The sequence below is a fragment of the Coturnix japonica genome, chromosome 3 (genome assembly GCF_054131305.1).
Source record: "Coturnix japonica strain WE chromosome 3, WE-NBRP24, whole genome shotgun sequence".
Lineage (NCBI taxonomy): Eukaryota > Metazoa > Chordata > Aves > Galliformes > Phasianidae > Coturnix > Coturnix japonica.
The window spans coordinates 23,202,355-23,218,798 of record NC_140665.1 but is presented as its reverse complement, the minus strand read 5'-3'; the positions used below and the strand labels follow the sequence as shown (position 1 = coordinate 23,218,798).

General features: G+C 42.9%; 1 protein-coding gene across 6 annotated transcripts in view; it reads left to right on the top strand.

Annotated features, from left to right (window-relative positions):
• TRERF1 (transcriptional regulating factor 1) overlaps positions 1-16,444 on the top strand; it is a 98,258-nt gene that overhangs the window by 11,217 nt on the left and 70,597 nt on the right. The gene's annotated exons all lie outside the window — the stretch shown is intronic.

The following is a 16,444-nucleotide window of genomic DNA, read 5'->3' as shown; positions in this document are numbered from 1 at the left end:
TTGCAGTAGTTTGGAAGCCCTCTGAAGAGCAGGAATGAAGGCTGGAAGAGTTATTAAGTTGTGGGTTATCTCTCACCGTTTATTTGAAATGGAGGCCAGATGATTTACATATCTCTGTAGCTTGGATCTGAAAAAAGATCTTATTTTTTATTTTGCCAGTCCTTGTAGGGAAATGACATCACAGCTTATGTCAGCCATGCTACGGCATTCAGGCTTTTTTCTCCTCCCTGTTGAATTGTTAACCAAGTGTTAGCTGGATGCTGTGAGTCTTTCCCTGCAGCCCGTGGCACGCTGTTAACTTCATCTCAATTCAGGAGCCGTAACTGCATCTTTGTACAATGAAATATGAGAAATAAAGATCTGGTCTAAAGCCTTTTGAAATCGATGGGAGTACAGTTTACTTCATTTCTGTGTGCCTGACTGGGTGTGGTGACCCTCTAGCAGCATAATGTCACAGCATGAAGTACATGAGGGACAGCAAGCAGGCTTCTTGGAGATCCTTACTCCAGGAGAGCAGGCAGGCCCTACAGGAAGGTGCCCCTTGCAAGATGGATGAGGTTTTGGGACTGCAGCTCTTAGGTGTTACCTGTGTGTCCCATATGCAAAGCTGAGCTTGGCATAGGGAAAGCTGTATGGCAGCGATACAAGCGTCAGAGCTAGCATGGCCCTGCTGGGGTTCAGGCAACCATTGTGGTGTGAAGCAGAGGGGAGGGGATCTTCCTGCAGTAGTTTAAGGGGCTGGAATGTGGGAAACAGGAATCAAATCCAAGTTAGCATTTTGGAAAGTTGACTGTTGCATTTGTTAATCATAAGGAAAAATAAACACATTCAGAAGAAAAAGGAGAGAAATGTGTTGTTGAATTCAGATGATCCCATGCAGCAAACAGTGTATGATGATGATGGTGATGGTGATACCAAATACACACAAATATGAAGCAAACGATCATCCAGACTCTTGTGTTTCCAAATTTCCAGACACAACATTCTATACGCAGCATGATTTTATCTTTACTATTTGGGGAGGTCTAGAGGTCTAAGACTGAGGAAAGGACTGATTCCAATTACTGTTTAAAAAAAAGAGAAAACTTTGTAACAAAACCATCCACTGCTGCAGCGGACGTGGAGATTTGTGTTCTCTTCCTGTGTTTCTTTGGTCATGGGAAGAGGGCAAGGAGGCCTTCAGGTCGCATTCAGCAACAACTTGCATCAACAGTTTTGGATCAGACTCAGCATGTAGTAGTTACAGACTCCCCTTCACACACCTTGTATTTTTTCATGCTGTTCTTCCTCAGATCTTTTGTCATAGTCCTATGGAAGGGACTGGAGGAGGCAGTGCAGGGGATGCTCACAGAGAGCAGGAGTGTGCATGTATCCAATGGGCTGTGCCCAGACACAGCACCAGGGAGAAATGTGGGTCGTGTGTTGGCATTGGTGTGTGTGTGTGTGTGTTGGAACAGGAGGGGCTCACACACATTGTACTGGTGGTCTCTTAGTAAAACCTAGTGAAATCCTGTGTCCCTTCTAGAGCTCTTCATCAGCACAGTTAGCTGTATGGCCATATGCTGTTCTTTTCTCTTACATATGTTCTCTGATAATTGTCAGTAGCAGGTGTCTGTGAGCTGGAGCAGAATGGTATTTTAAAATTAGACTTTTAATGGGAGAAAAGAATTACATGACTTCAGTGCTAGCAAAGAGGTTGTGTTGAAAATTCTGGCCTCTGAGGCTTGTGTTCCTCACAAAGCAGCAACATGGCTGTTAGCACTGCTGGTTCTTTGGCTTTGCTGTTTAATGTCAGAGATGCTCAGGGATGTGACTTCTGAGGAGAAGTCACTAATCCTGGTTTAGAGTCTGTGTGTCTGGCTTGGCTGAATCTGGGAAGGAACACCATCATTCTGATATCTACATTGGCCCACAGGAACTATGCTGGGTGTGCGTGGCATTGCTGAAGGTGGTACAGGCTGGTGAGTGAGATCTGTACGTTGGTTGTTTCCCAGTTTCTGACCCCACCTTTCCCTGTACATAGTGCTGAGCATCCTGAGCTGTTTGTAATACCACTGGTTGCTGTTGCATTGTGTGCATTTGTATTAGATCACCATTGGTTACTACTGTGATAGCCTTTTTTGTTTTGTTGGTGTTTTTAACCTTTATTATTCATCTCTGGAGAAATGACTGAGAAGATAGGGAGAGACTTGTAGTCACTCTGGACTTGGAACAGTGCAACTGTGTTTACTGAAAATCATTTTGGGGCATTTCGTGACAAGAATCCCCCAGTATCCCATGTTCTTCTTTCACACCATCTCTACATCCCAGTGAGTAGGTCTCTGAACTGCCATTCCTTTCGTGTTTCAGTTGGGGAACTTGTAGCCAGGTTTAACAGGAGCCTAGCAATTCAGAATTGCCCTATTTCAAACTGTCAGAGAAGACATAATGCCCCAAGCATTCTTTTTGTGGTGGTCTTCTTGTTTTGTTGTTGTTCATTTCTGGTAAAGAACAAGTGAAATACGGAGCACATATGGAAATGTCAGATGTTGTGTTTTTCATTTTTTATTGTTGTCCTTGTTTCTAAAATAAAGCATTCACGAGTTTGCAAGATCCTGCAAAGAATTGAAACTGAGTTGTATACTGATGTGTGCAAGGAATCTTTTTAATCTAGTCACATATATGTACAGTGAATAGATCCAGGTCTAAACAAATAAACTGCACTAAGGAGAGACAAACCAAATGGAATAAAGATGAACTACTGCAAAATATCGATGATTGCAAACTAAGGTTAGGTTTTGCTGGCGGCATTCTGTTGTTTCCTTTTCGTTGTCCTTGTTGCCCTCCATTGCTCTTCCTTACGCAACAAGTCCAACTTATGGCGTCAGCTGTTCCGCTTATCCTTAGCAAAATGTTGGTAACTGAAAATTAGATCACATGAGCCACATTTTCACTCTCTGTGTCAGAAAACTAACAGCAGCTTACAAGTCCATTCCATTCCCGACCATGCATATGAGTGGTAACTTTTCAATCTGCCGCTGCAATGTGTTTCTTAGCTTGGATTCAGGAGGAGCTGTGATCTCACAGCATGACCACAAATGCGCTTGATGACACTCTCAGAGGAAGAGCTAGTTGCAGAATTTGGGTCAGCAGGGCAGTGTCCTGATGAGCTGTCTGGCACGGGACTCTGGAGGCTGCAGCACCTGCTGAGCGCACTAACATAGGCTTGCTGTTCCTCTATTTACCATCAAGACTTTTTTGAAGGATTTTACCTTTTCATCTCCTGCACTTAAACTACTACTACAGAACTTCCTCCTCCCTTAGACGGTTCTGGTGGCGTGACTGATAACACTTCAGAGTGTTACTTAGGTCAGACACTGAAACAAGTTTGTGCTTTGTAACTGAAAAGGATGTACAGCACGTGATGTAATTGCGTATGATATCCTTTTAATTGCTTCTGACAGTAAGCTTAGTAACTAGGACTTGATACATGTATATGTATGCACTGCAGATCTGAAGAGCAATAAGCATGCACATATATGCATTATGGCGCGGTAGTTTTCCCGTGTAGGTTTTGTTATTGTTGTCCCTTTCAGAAGTGGTGAATCTGTAATTTTTCATGGGCCGGTCCTCGGCCCTCTCTGCCAGAGAAGCTCGATCTATCATGTTAAAAAAAAAAATCAATAAAAAGTCGAGAGGTTTATTTATAAAGTATAGTGTGGAGAGAGGGTGCAAAAATTCCATTAAAATGGCAGTTTAGCTCTAGCTGTTTCTCTTTGGGACTAAGCTCCAATATTTTAACTATTAAAATTGTTGTAAGAGTGCTTTTAAAGTACCACAAATCACATTAAAGCTTTCTAGTTGAAACTTGCCTTTATATAATGCACTCAAACTCAGCTTATATATGTTTTTGGAATGTCTGTTGCTGCCCTCAAATGTGGTTTTAGCATCCATTTTAGGGCTTTATTATAGTTAATAATCTTACAGGTTTATGCTCAAGTGAAAATACCTGGATGCGAGAAGTCAGAATTTATTTTCCTTCAGAAGCATGAATGCATGTATGTCTTTGTGCAGATGCAGCTCTTTACAAATTATTTCTATGAAATCTACAGGTGTCTAATGTAATTCATCAGAATTGCTTGGTTTGGCACATGCTACTTTCTTAGAAGAATTTATAAATTCAGGTGGCTGTGGGTTATTTTATTGCTTAGCAGTTTTCACCAGTGATGTGTCGGTCATCTACTCCATCTTTTCCATGGAAAGAAATAAATGCATCCCTCTGCTCATAAATACGATGCTGAAAGGTTTATGGGATAGTATCTGTATTAAAACTCTCAAATAGCAGAAGCAGCGGGTTTGAAGTGCAAGTTTAACCTCTTTATAGTATCTTCCTGACTTGCTTTAATAGCTAAAGAAGATTGGTCTTGAAACCGTTGAGTTTTAAACACAAATAGCATTGAACAGTTTTTATGTTGTCATGTTTTTTTCCTGGGATGGGGAGATTTATTTCCAAGGGAAATACTGTTTATTTAGTTCAGAAAATGTCCATTAAAAAAAAGAAAAGGTGAATTCAGTTGGGCAAGAAAGAATGTGCGTGTTGTGGAGTTTATTTTCTAATCCATAAGGAAGTGTATGTTGAAAGGTTGTAGAACTGCACGGATCTGAACCAAAGGCAGACTTCTCATCTCCACGAGACAAAGCAGACATTGGGCAGCGTGGCACTGTGTCAAGGCTGCAAGGACAGGCTGTGTAAATGAATGTGACAGGAGGCAAAAGAGAAAGTCCAACTCACCAAACATTTGTGTGTGGTATAAATATGGGCCCTGTCACATAGTTGTATCCCTACATACAATGAGATAACCTAATCCATCATTTCTGTGTTATTCATCCATCAGTTTTTACTTCTTGTACTAAATCACAGTCTTCCTCTACCTTACTTCTTGCTGTCTTTGCTTGCGTGTATTTTCCTCTCTACTGGTTGTATGAAGTTTGAGTAAAGTAATGATCCCAGTAAGCTTAAAAAAAGAAAACTATGAATATCACATTTATTGTTAAATATTATTTGAAGTTTCAAATAAAGTAGCCTATATAATTCCCATAACGTTAGAAACCTGGAAAATTCATACTAGTGTTTGGAAAGGAGAGATTTTACAGGGAGAACACGAAAACTTAAAGAAACAAAACAAACTTCTTTCTCCATTTTTCAAAGTGAAAGCAACTAAAACTTGTTTCAGAAGATGGTTCCCTGTCTAAAAATGAAAAGCTTTAGTTGTGTTTATACAGTTTTTGGTGTAACTGATCATTAGCTTCCCTGCTTTTTGTAAAATAAGCAAGTAATGTTAATGAGGATAAAGGAAATCAGCACCAGTAAAGAAAATAGAGTTACCTGCAAAGCCCATCCAGTCTGGAGTCACCAGTCTGCCAGAAAGCAGGGTTGCAGGTGGGTTAATTGGATTTGGCCAAATTGTGATTGCTTTCAGCTGAGGTTGGTGGAAGCTCTTCTGTTCAGTACCTCCTCCTCACAGCTTCTCTCTACCTGGGGAGGGAGCAGGATGGCTTTGTCCTTTAGGACTGTGCAGAAATCTACAGGACAGTAAGAGAAGCTAGGAGACTGTTGTAGGGTCTGCAAAGAGGCAAAGGAAGAAAAATAAAGAAGGATAAAGTGTTGTGCTTGAGGGCCTTGAAAGGCATCTGTCAGGGCAGGATGTTGCAATGGTGTGGTGGCTGCCTAAGGTAATTTTGAAAGGTTGGTGTCCTTGAATGAAAATAAAGGTCTGTTCTTTTCCTACAGTTGTCTTGCAGCACTTTGGGCTGTCATGGAAGCTATTTCCTTACTGTTCTTCTTGCCAAGCTACTTCAATCTATGGGTTCCTATTTCTCTATGGTTTCCCATTTCATAGAATCCACTAGGCTGGGAAAAGCCTTTAAGATTACCAAGTCAACCATGGTGGTCGAACTCTTCTCTTTGCTGCATGATTTTCTCTTGTTTCACAGGTGTCCTTGTTGATCGTTCTCCATGCTGTGTGGGGGATATGGAAATGTGGAAAAAGCAGATTCTTTACAAATTACTTCTGCTAGAGTAAGCCTGCTGGGCGCCATGTCTTAGTGGTGTGCTGCTCGTGTGGCAGTGCTTTAGGAGTGTGTGTCTTGGTAACAACTGCTTCTTCACTCATTTCCTCTTCTTTCAACCCATGGGGCTATGTCCTTTCCTTCTGTACTTGCCCTCAGAGCGTAGAATCACCAAGGTTGGAAAAGACCTCTTAAGATCATCTAGTCCCACTATTCACCTATCACCAACATTTCCCACTAAACGATGCCCCTCAGTAGAACACCTAATGTTTCTTGACCACCTCCAGGGATGGTGACTCCACTGCCTCCCTACATCTCTGGCAGGGTACAGCACGAAGGGTGTGAATCTTGTGGGTTAGATAATCTCAGCAGCCTCTGTGCTATCCCACGTATGCATGTCTTGGAGAGTTGGGTAGGCTTGGCACAGTGCTAGGACAAGCAGAACGGGCTGTGGAGGAAAACAGGATGCTTGTCTCCTTGCCCATGGTGCTGGCCTTTTGGGAGTAGCAGAAAAAACACTTTTTTGTTGAGTGTTGACTGTTTCTGGTGCCATCCTTGAGGAGAACAGACTTGCAAGGTGCGTAGAGCTGGCACTGTGAGCAGCCAGCACGTACTTCTTGTAATTACTGAAATCTGTTGGATTGAAGCTGCACAGCTCAGATTTAGCTCTGGCTGGTAGCCAAAATAAGCTGTTCAGGTTTGTCTAAGGGGGAGCTGCTGATTGCTTTAGCTTCTAAAATTTCCTTGTGAGCAGTGCTGCTGCTTGTTAGCCGCCCACTGGATGAGCCTTGCCGGCCAGTGCTCTGTGTTTCAGTGCATCCTTGTGCTGGGGCACAGCCCAGCTCCTACCAAGCTTTCCACCCAGTAAGTTTTCCTGTAACAGTTTTGAGGTATGGTGATGTTCTCCTTTTGGGTTTACTATAGGGGGTGATGTGTTTTTAGGATGCTATGTGGCCAGCACTGTTCCTCTCCACTCTATGGGGTACTCTGAGCAGGGAAGAAAGGACTCCCTATTTTTTTTCTTTTCTCTTTTTTTCTTTCTTTCTTTTTTTTTTTTTTTTTTCCTTCTAATTTTAATCTGAGAAGAGGAAGTGGTAGATACCAATCTTTCTCTGTCACACATCCTACCATGCGCATCTTGCCGATGGCCACTCAAACTGTCCCCTAGCGATGCTACTCTACCATGACTAATTTCCTGTCTTTTATTTTGAAAACAGAGTCATCAGTTTGCACAGATCAGCTGGTACAGGCTCCAGTCTGTTCTATAAGTGAAAACCTAGAAAGCATACTGCTGGGAAGAGGTGCAGGAGACTTTTCTATTCTTTTGCTTGTGTGTGATTTGAGGAAAGGGAGGGCAGTAGTGAATGTTCAGGGTTTTAATAATTTAATTGGTGGATCTTGATTTCAGAATCAAGATTAAGTGTATTGGGATGCAAACTCAGCCAGGTATGAAGAGTAACTGAGGCTGTAGTAGTTAAAAATTTATACTGCTAGTTATAAATCTGTAAAGCTCTGAGTGTCGTTGGTGAGATGATCCACCTGTGTAATAAACACTCACATCCTTCCTTTGCTGTTTATGCGGATGCTTGTCATTAATATTTTGAGGGCAGCACCACTTAAGTGACTATGCGTGTTAGACGTAGCTGTTGGTTAAACTTTCTTGAAGAGATATTTTGACTAATAAATGTATAAGCACATGGTTTTAGCTAATTCTTTACACATTGTTTTTCCAGCTATAAAAATGCTCCAGGAAAAGAAAGCGTTATTTTTTTCTCAGCAAGTAATTGCTATTATATAGGGAGAAAGTTTTGGGTTTTGCGTTTGTGTACATGTGCCTGCTTTAAAGAGGAATACTGACGGAACTGATGTATTTGGTTGAGGTATTAGTGATTTGGTAATGTAGGGCCAGGTATTTATATTTACTTTGTTGTATACCACTTGTTTAAAACCAAATGAATACTAACACATGCTTGGTTTATATACAGCTACAGTTGTTGTGAAATGCAAAGCACTGAGTAGAATAACAAAAGTTAATTTTAATAGGTTCCTAAAATTGACTGAGTTGCCTGGGGTAGTGCGTTTAGAATGATCGGAATCAAGAACTGTCCCACCTTGATCTGAGCAATCGTAAAGACAGCAGGAATCTGCTAAAAGTGTGTTCTTAAGGCCGGTACTGTTTTGATAACAATACAATTTATTTATTTTTTCATAGATTTTTGAGTTTGTTAATGGAGCTGTAAATGCAAAAGGATTTCAGTATACTTGATAGAGTTCCTGCAGGTCGGCATCAGCCCAGCAGCTGTCAGTTGAGAGTCACTTCCTCGTTGGCCATAAACGCCAGCCTCATTCTTAAAAAGCTGTGGTTAAACTGGCTGGGCATTAATCTGAAATAACAGCTTTCTTGTTTAAGGGAAAAATACAAATATTTCAGATGGATTATTTCCTAGGAATGTGAGGAGGAGCGGTGAGCTAAGGTGCTCCCTGGTACCAGCCTCAGTCCTAGCACTGACTGCAGAAAACCAAGCCACTGTCTCAGAAGGCTGGGTGAATGAAGGTCAGTAAGCTCCTGAGATGGCAGGAACCTGGCTTTCTTTGTTTGTTCTTATTTATTTGCAGTGTTTTGCAGTGAACAGCTTCAAAATGGCTTCACTCTATAGGAACTGTTTGATATTTAATTTGTTGGAAAAGTGAGGATAGCAGTTAGAATAATACTGTTGTGAAAGCCCTAGTGCAGCATAAAATAGATCAAGTTAAAAAACATAACATGTTTCCTTTTTTTAATACACATAAAACTACTTCCTCCTCCTTTATAGCTGCCCTGGAAAGCAATGGCAGCAGGCCGTGGCAAGGCTGTGCCACTTGCTATTTCAACTTGAGCCCACTGGGGCTTTGCTCCAGGGTGTGTGGCTGTGTGATAAGTCACCAGTCAGATGTGTTTGAGTTGCTGCACACTTGATATAGATTCTTTCTGGGCTGTTGTGGTGGGATTTTGTGGGATCAGGCCATGAGTGAACTTCTCAACACACTATCAATGACCCTTGTCTCAGCAGGGTAAAGAGCAAAATTACACATGTGCTCCTAGAGATACGGCAAATAAAAGAGCAGTCCTCCTTCTGTGTTAATAATGGCTGGTGCAGGTTTTACTGGATTGCCATAAAAGAAGCTTACTGAGATTTAAAACACTTGTCCCAACCGTGTCCCAACATGGCATCAAAGCACTGTTGTACATCATGAAGCAAAGACAAACTTTGCCCGCTTCTCAGATGCAGAGAGAAATGACATCAGTTCTGTGCAGACTTCAAGTCATAACTTCTCATAGCAGTTCTCACCGTACTGACTTGCTGAAGAAAAATGCCTGTGTTCAGTAGTGCTGATGTGGTCATGTTCTCAACTTCTCACGGTGCTGCCGGTTGCACAGACGTGTTACAGTAACTGCACTGAAACGGTTTCTGTTTGTATTGAAGACCTGATTAGCTAGGAAGGAATGGGAGCTACGGGTTTTAATAACAAGAAGTACTGGCAAGCTTTTTCCTCTCTGCCGATTTAAGCATATTTTACTTGCTTTTATTTGCATGTCAGCCCCTGCAACAACAATATATGAAATGGTTTTAATTTAGAACCCTTTGTGGTAATGTATTTCAGTCAAATGTGCTGCAGAACTTGCTACTATTTAAAAGCAAATGCTCTAAAAGTTCTGGATCTGGGATTTTTTATTTTTTTTTTCCTCCTTCTTTTGGAATTTTAACTTTTTGATGAATTCTTTTCAAGTGGTTCTGCTGCCTTCTGAAGTAACAGCCTGATACTCGGACTGTGGTGGGGTAATCCTGAAACCTGTGTAGGATGTGCACTGACATACCTAAGAAACCCATGAGAGATAATTACCACCTTTCTTAGTCCGCACACAAGCACACTTTGCAGACGTTTTTCCATGTGAAGAGTGTGAACCAGTTACATTTTGGAAGCTGGATGCGGACTATAAAGGAGATGCCTATTTCAGGCAATTTTTGACTAGTTCCAGATTTTAAAAAAAAATAAAATAAAATTATAGCATGTTAAATTATTAGGCATCTTTACTAGGGTGTAAAGAAGATTTATACTGTAATGAAATATTGCTGTAACCCAATTTAGAACTTGACAAATCTGGTTTTATGGGGCTGAATTACAAGGGATACTTCATTATTTGAGGGAAAAACTTTTATTGTTATTTTTGGCACCCTTGTCTCCTCTTTGGTCGAGTTGCTCTGGGCAAGATGTCTCAGCTGATGCTTTTCAGCAGAGCGGTGCAGGGTGAAGTCATCAGCAGGGATCGCAGCCTGGCGAGCTTTTCTTTCCACATGTGGTCACTGATTTCAAGTTAGAGGCTTGCAGTCCACATTGCACCTCTGGACCCAAAATATGGGTCTCCTTAAAAGTTGTAGTTCTGCTCTATTGTCAGATGTATCTCACTGACGCTGTGTATCTGCAGCAGAGCTACACTAAAATTGCATATATACTGCTTTAAAAACAAACTTCAGAACGTCACGTTCCTTCTTTCTTTCTTGTCTCTCCCTTTGAACTGTGTGAGTTAACATACAGTCTGTGTGTTCTCAGTATGACCTGGCATTACAGCTTGCAGCAGACCGTAAAAATGGACATCATAGGAGAATATTTTGTGCTGTGTTTTATAAGTCTGCTCAAAACTGTGGTTAGCGTGTACCTCTTGGAGCATCTTTTGAGATCACTTGGGGCTGTTGCTGCTGATCACAGATGCTTTCCCCACTGAGAAACAAAACTGGAAACAAATGAAGTTTGTGCGTCTGACTGAAGTAGAGAGTGAATTTTTGCTGGAAATATTGTTTCTTTATACAGTAATGAGTTTCTTGTGTGCAGGGTTTGTTTCCTCTACTTCCTTGGCATGCAAAATGATTGATCTCAAGCAAATTGCGATACGCTTGCAGCTACAACCATATATGCACACATCAGTGAGCATATGACAAAGGAAAACAAAATGCATGGGTCCAGCTCAGCTTTTTCTCCCTCTTCCTGGGGAGAGGAGCATAATTCTCTCTCTGCCAACTGCAGCCTCCACACCTCATGGTTCTGCGTGCATCCTTCCTGGCACACTGTGCACGTGGAAAAGAATGGGAAGAGCATGGCTGGGGGTTTGTGTGGTTGGGTGGAAGCTACAGAGGGAGCACTGGCCGTCTATGGGGCCTTGAAGTACTGAGTGTTTAGAATGACTTGCTGGTAAGCAAACTTTTGGAAGTCCTCAGTTGGAACAGTCACAGTTTAGTGTGTGCTGAAAACTATTTGCTGAGTTTTAGAGACCCTTCTGTTTAGTCTTTGCCCCCCACTGTTTAGACATCAGTAACCAGGTGTTATTCCTCTCTCTGTAGCCTTAAACTGCGCTTTTTTTTTTTTTTCCTGATTTAGTCATCAGATCAAATTATTTATAAAATGAGAACATCCTTTTGAACCTCATGTGTAAACAGTTCTCTTAAGTATGTGCACAGGCAGAGAGATCCTTGTCTGTTTATCCACCGTTGAAGCCCTAATATTAATAAATACCAATATTAAATAATGCATTTTTCCCCTCAGTCTGCATCTTGAATTCTCCCTTCAAGGCTCAGATTCTTCCTCTACGCTGCCTCAGGAAAGCTTCCACCCCATCCCTGATGGAGGTACCAGCTGCAGTGCATCCCTGCTGCCATGACTTATGTGAGGTAGGGCAAGGCAGCAAGTCCTGTTAGAGTGTCTCCTGCCAGGCAGGCATCAGAAGAATCAAAGCCAGGGCTGCGATCACTGGGGTGTACATTTGAGGACCAGGACTGCCATCTTTGGGCTGTGGGATGGCTCTGGGTCCATATGCTTTGGAATTAATGGTGAGAGCTGGAAGCCTGCCAGGTGTTGTTGAGTATTTGGAGCCATGTTGGTGCTGGACTGTGGTTAGTTGTGAGGAATCTCAGCAGACAGCAGAGTACTTTAGAGCTGGTGGGACTCTCTATGTACTTCCACTGCTTCATCCTCCTGTGCAGGATTTGACTGCCTGCAGCTTGAGGGAGAGAGAGAGGTATGAACAGGTGGCTGTGGAGCATGCAGAGAAAGGTACATCTTGCATCAGTCTTATAGGTACTGGCTGCTACCAGGGCAAATTCATGTATGTTGGAGGGTTTATTTTACCTCTCTGACTTTTTTTTTTTTTCCAACACAACTTTAATCAGCCACTTAGCTAATGCCAGCAAGGTCTGCAAATCGAAACCAAATCTGAGCATAGCACTGTGCTAATCTAAGATGCACTTCAATTTCCTGCCTAGGGCTTCTCCTTCTGGCTCTGGTTCAGTGCACGTACAGTACTGTATGCTCAGAGGCATGTTTTAGACACAGAACTGCTTGAGAAATGTGGTGACAGCTGCTCCAAGCTCTGAATATGCTGTGCTTGCTGCCGGCCTGCTTTTGTTTAGGAAGTGGATGCTTGAAGTCAGGTGGGCTGCAGAGAAATCCTAGGTCTGTCAACATCTCACATGGAGTGGTTCTTCTTATATGTTATAGGCTGCTTATCTTCCTACAATTAGGCAAAAATGTACTTTCAGTAAAAATAATCCCCATAAGAAATGTTATATGGTGTAAGTAGCGTGTGAGCAGAATATTTTACATAGCACATATATTTTACTGATGCGATGCTGAGCAGCCTAGCTCTGCTGTTTGCCTAAAAGCAGCCCCTCAGAGCACTCTCATCTTCCACCAGCAGTGCTGTGGCTCACTTTCACTTTCCTTACTGTACAGGAGTCGGTGTAGAAGGGAGTTTGCAATCCATCCTCAGTCTGTGTTATCCCAGACAGGTCAGTCTCCCTGTGTGTGGGAGAATACAAACTGCTGGTGGAGGCGTGGAGTAGGGATTAGCGTTCATCTGTTCTATTCCATCTCCGAGGCATAGGAAGTTTATGAATGTGCTGCGCCTTCAGGGAGCATTCCTTCTCCTGGCCCTGATGTGAAGACTGCAGAGAAGCTGGTACAACTGTATGGATTTTATGTCCCTGGCTCAATAGGTATATGAAAATACTGAGCATAGCAGTACCCTCGGAGAGGTCAAAAGGGGAGAATGGAAGAACTGGTGTGAGTCTGGGCAGTTGGTAGGAGAGCTTTCCCAGTGTTTGTGCATTTGAGGCCTGTCATGAGGGGAGCTTCCATCCATCTATCTGTCTATCCATGCATCCCTCCATTCTTGTCCTTCAGCACCCTCCCAGTGCAGGTACTGTGATGTTGCATGCTGTGCAGGTGGTACTTCTGCTGTCTGCCTCCTTCCACAGCAGCACTGCCCCCCCCAGCACTTCTGTTTCCCTTGCAGAACCAGCTACAACATTGTGGTCCCCAGGGTGTCCTGCTGCTGCCGCCAAATTAGAGTATTTCTCTCAATTAACCGCCAGGCATTCCTTCTCCTCCCCATCCTAATGGGGAGTGGTTAATAGTTGTCATTTGCTAATTTAGGCATCTGGAAGGTTTGCTCTCAATGAACTGCAGTCTGGAGATCTCACTGTTCATTCAGCCCTGTAGCTGGGTGGGCAGTAGGTCCATGTCAACTGTTTATGGGCTGTGACAGTTCACCTGCTGCCCTCCTCACTTCCTAGAATGGACCTGGTATAGGGTGGTCTGCAGGGTTGGGGCTGCTGGTGTTAGTGGCTGTGGGCAACATCACAGCATCTAGGAAGCCTGACAAGTGCCCTGCACAAATGCTGTGTTTTTGGGTGGATATGGTAAGATTTTTGCCTGGGGATGACATGGGAATTGTTGCTAGCAGGTATCAGATGTGCAGAGGTTGGTGCGAGAGGAGCAGTGAGAAAGGCAGAGGAAGGGAAGCACAGTCACATGAGGGGCTGTTGGGTCTGAATGGGTCTGTGCAGAAACATGCCACAGGGCTGAGCTTCCTTGTTCACACACGCCTGTGTTCACGTTCCAGTTGGACTCAAAGAAAACAGGAACAGTACCATCTGTGTCCCACTTTATTTTTAAATAAAGTAAAATTCTGAATGCCAGCCATCTGCCAGTGGCAACACATCCGACGTGTGTCCCCTTGTCCCTCCTCCACCTCGGACAAGTTGTAGATGATGAGAAAGCTGCAGGTACGTGGGGCAGCTGCTGGGCCACAGCAGCACTGTGGTACGGCCCAGTGTCTGCTCTGCTGCCTTCTGTTGTGCCTAAACAGTAGTATGCAGCAGAAAAGGACTTGGGTCTCTTCCCACTGGTAGGATCCACAACACTTCACTTACGAAACTCGGGAGAAGGTGTTAGCATTTCTGTGGAGGGGATGCAATGTTGGTGTGGTGTGGAACTGCTCTACTGATGACTGAGGCAAGGAGATAGTCATTGTGGTTTTTTTCCTCCTTGTAGCCTGGTCACAGGGCGTAATGTTACTTTGAAAACAGCTTAGGTTATGGTTTTGTACAAGTTGGCTATAAGAATAGGTCCACTATCTTGTTGGGAGATAGTACGAGCCCTTGGCCTCGTGCAGGAATTGTGCAGACTTGTTTTGCTTTCATTCTTTCCCTCCCAGGTCCCCCCAGCAGATTCCCCATCAGTTTTGATTCTGAAAATGCTTTTCCTGAAGCCAGCAAGCCTTGTTGTTCAGTCCTGTACTTCTGTGTTGAGTGCTGAGTCTGGTCCCATAGCTCTAGGTGAATGTCAGCAGTAGTAGGGCAGTAGAGAGTTAAAAATAATAATTATTTTTTTAAAAAATCTATTAATTAAAATATTTACATTGGAAGCTGCGAAGCATTTGCTCTTTGAGCAAAACAAACTTCCCCATTGTTCTTGTATGATTGTTGCAGTCTGCCTGAAAATAGCCAGGAAGAGGTTGAGCCATGAGGAAAGTCAGGGCAGGCAGGAGAACAGGAGCACAGCGATCCTTGGTTAGCCAGTGGCTGTTCCTCAACATTTTCTATCATGAGAGATAATGACTCCTTTGTAGGAAAAATATACCCTCAGTGAGATTGATGTTGTTAAAGTATTTCTGGTAATTCCAAAACCAAAATGATCCGTGGCCTTATGAATAAAAAGTATTTCTGAATGAAGTAAATGGCAACTCAGAAGAGGAAGTGAGAGGAGGGAGGAGTAAACTGCGTCAGTGAAGGTGAGGAAATGGTGTAGAGTGTATGATAGGTTTCTTTTTAGCTCTACAAGCCTGTGCTAACTTACGCATAAGAAAAGAAACCATACCACATAAAGGCCACAGGACCCCATCTCACAGCATCCCTCCTTACTGGGGACCTGAGTACCTTTTTGTCCTGCTGGTGGAGTGGTGGTGGCATGAGTTTGTGCTTTAGGAATGGGAATGCTCTTTGCACAGTCATTACAGCAAACATAAGTGAACATGAAAATAATTAGCTTTAAGTCCTTCAATTCCTGCTGTAACTCCCTTCAGATAACTGGGTTGAGAAATGAGTCTTTTAAAAAGACCCCATCCCTATTCTCTTCCAATGTCCCATTTCATGTATGTGTTTCTGGTCTTTGTCAGCCTGGCAGTGGACTAACAAGCTCTGGAGCTGGTGGGCAGAGCCCTGAAAACACTAACAGGGCACATGGAGGGGTTTGTCTGATGGGATTTTAGCTCCTTGGCTCACACTTTTCTCTCTAGGCAGTCTCTTGAGCTTTTCAAGGTGTTTTTTTTTCCAACTGGAAGTCTCCTGTCTGCCCTGCTGGCTCACTGACTGGCTGAGTTTTGCAGGTCACGCTTCCTTTATTTAACTGTGTCATGACAGGGTTTGCTGTTGCTGTTGAAGCCCACGTCTATCACAGTTTTAGATTATTAATTCTAAGGTTGCAGCGTTGTTAGGTTTGTGATACTCTTTTTGGGATCCGAGGTATGCTAAATTGCATTATGCTTACCTGAAAGAACTTTGTATCCTTGAAAGATTGCCTTGTAAAGGTGGTAAAAAATTAAATTCACCTGATTGGTGTAGGCATCATTTAAAGCTGTGCATTAAGAGCTTTGTTCCATCCATGTCTTGCATGCTTTGCCGTATTTAAGAAAGTCTGTTCTGACAGTTTTTTGGCCTGCAAATAAAAGGTGCAATGTACCCTGGTTTGATATGCTGACAGAAAATTGTCTCCACAATATATAAGGCTGCTGTGATTATTTCTAGCCATTACCATTGGTCTCATTTTACAACCGTGCATATTATATAATTTGATGTTCATTTAATTTAATGAGAGGATGCTGCAGACTTATTTATGACTCGGTAGGGCAACCTGTATGCCTTGGCCACCTCTGTTAACCTTTCCAAAGGAGGAAGAGCATGTTTCTTACAGAACATGTTGCAACATCATTAATACCTTTATATCCATGTTTCCCAGATTGCCGCAGACAGGAGGGCGATTTGCCTGGGGTGGAGATTATACTGGAATGGGAGTAGAAGTTTGACTT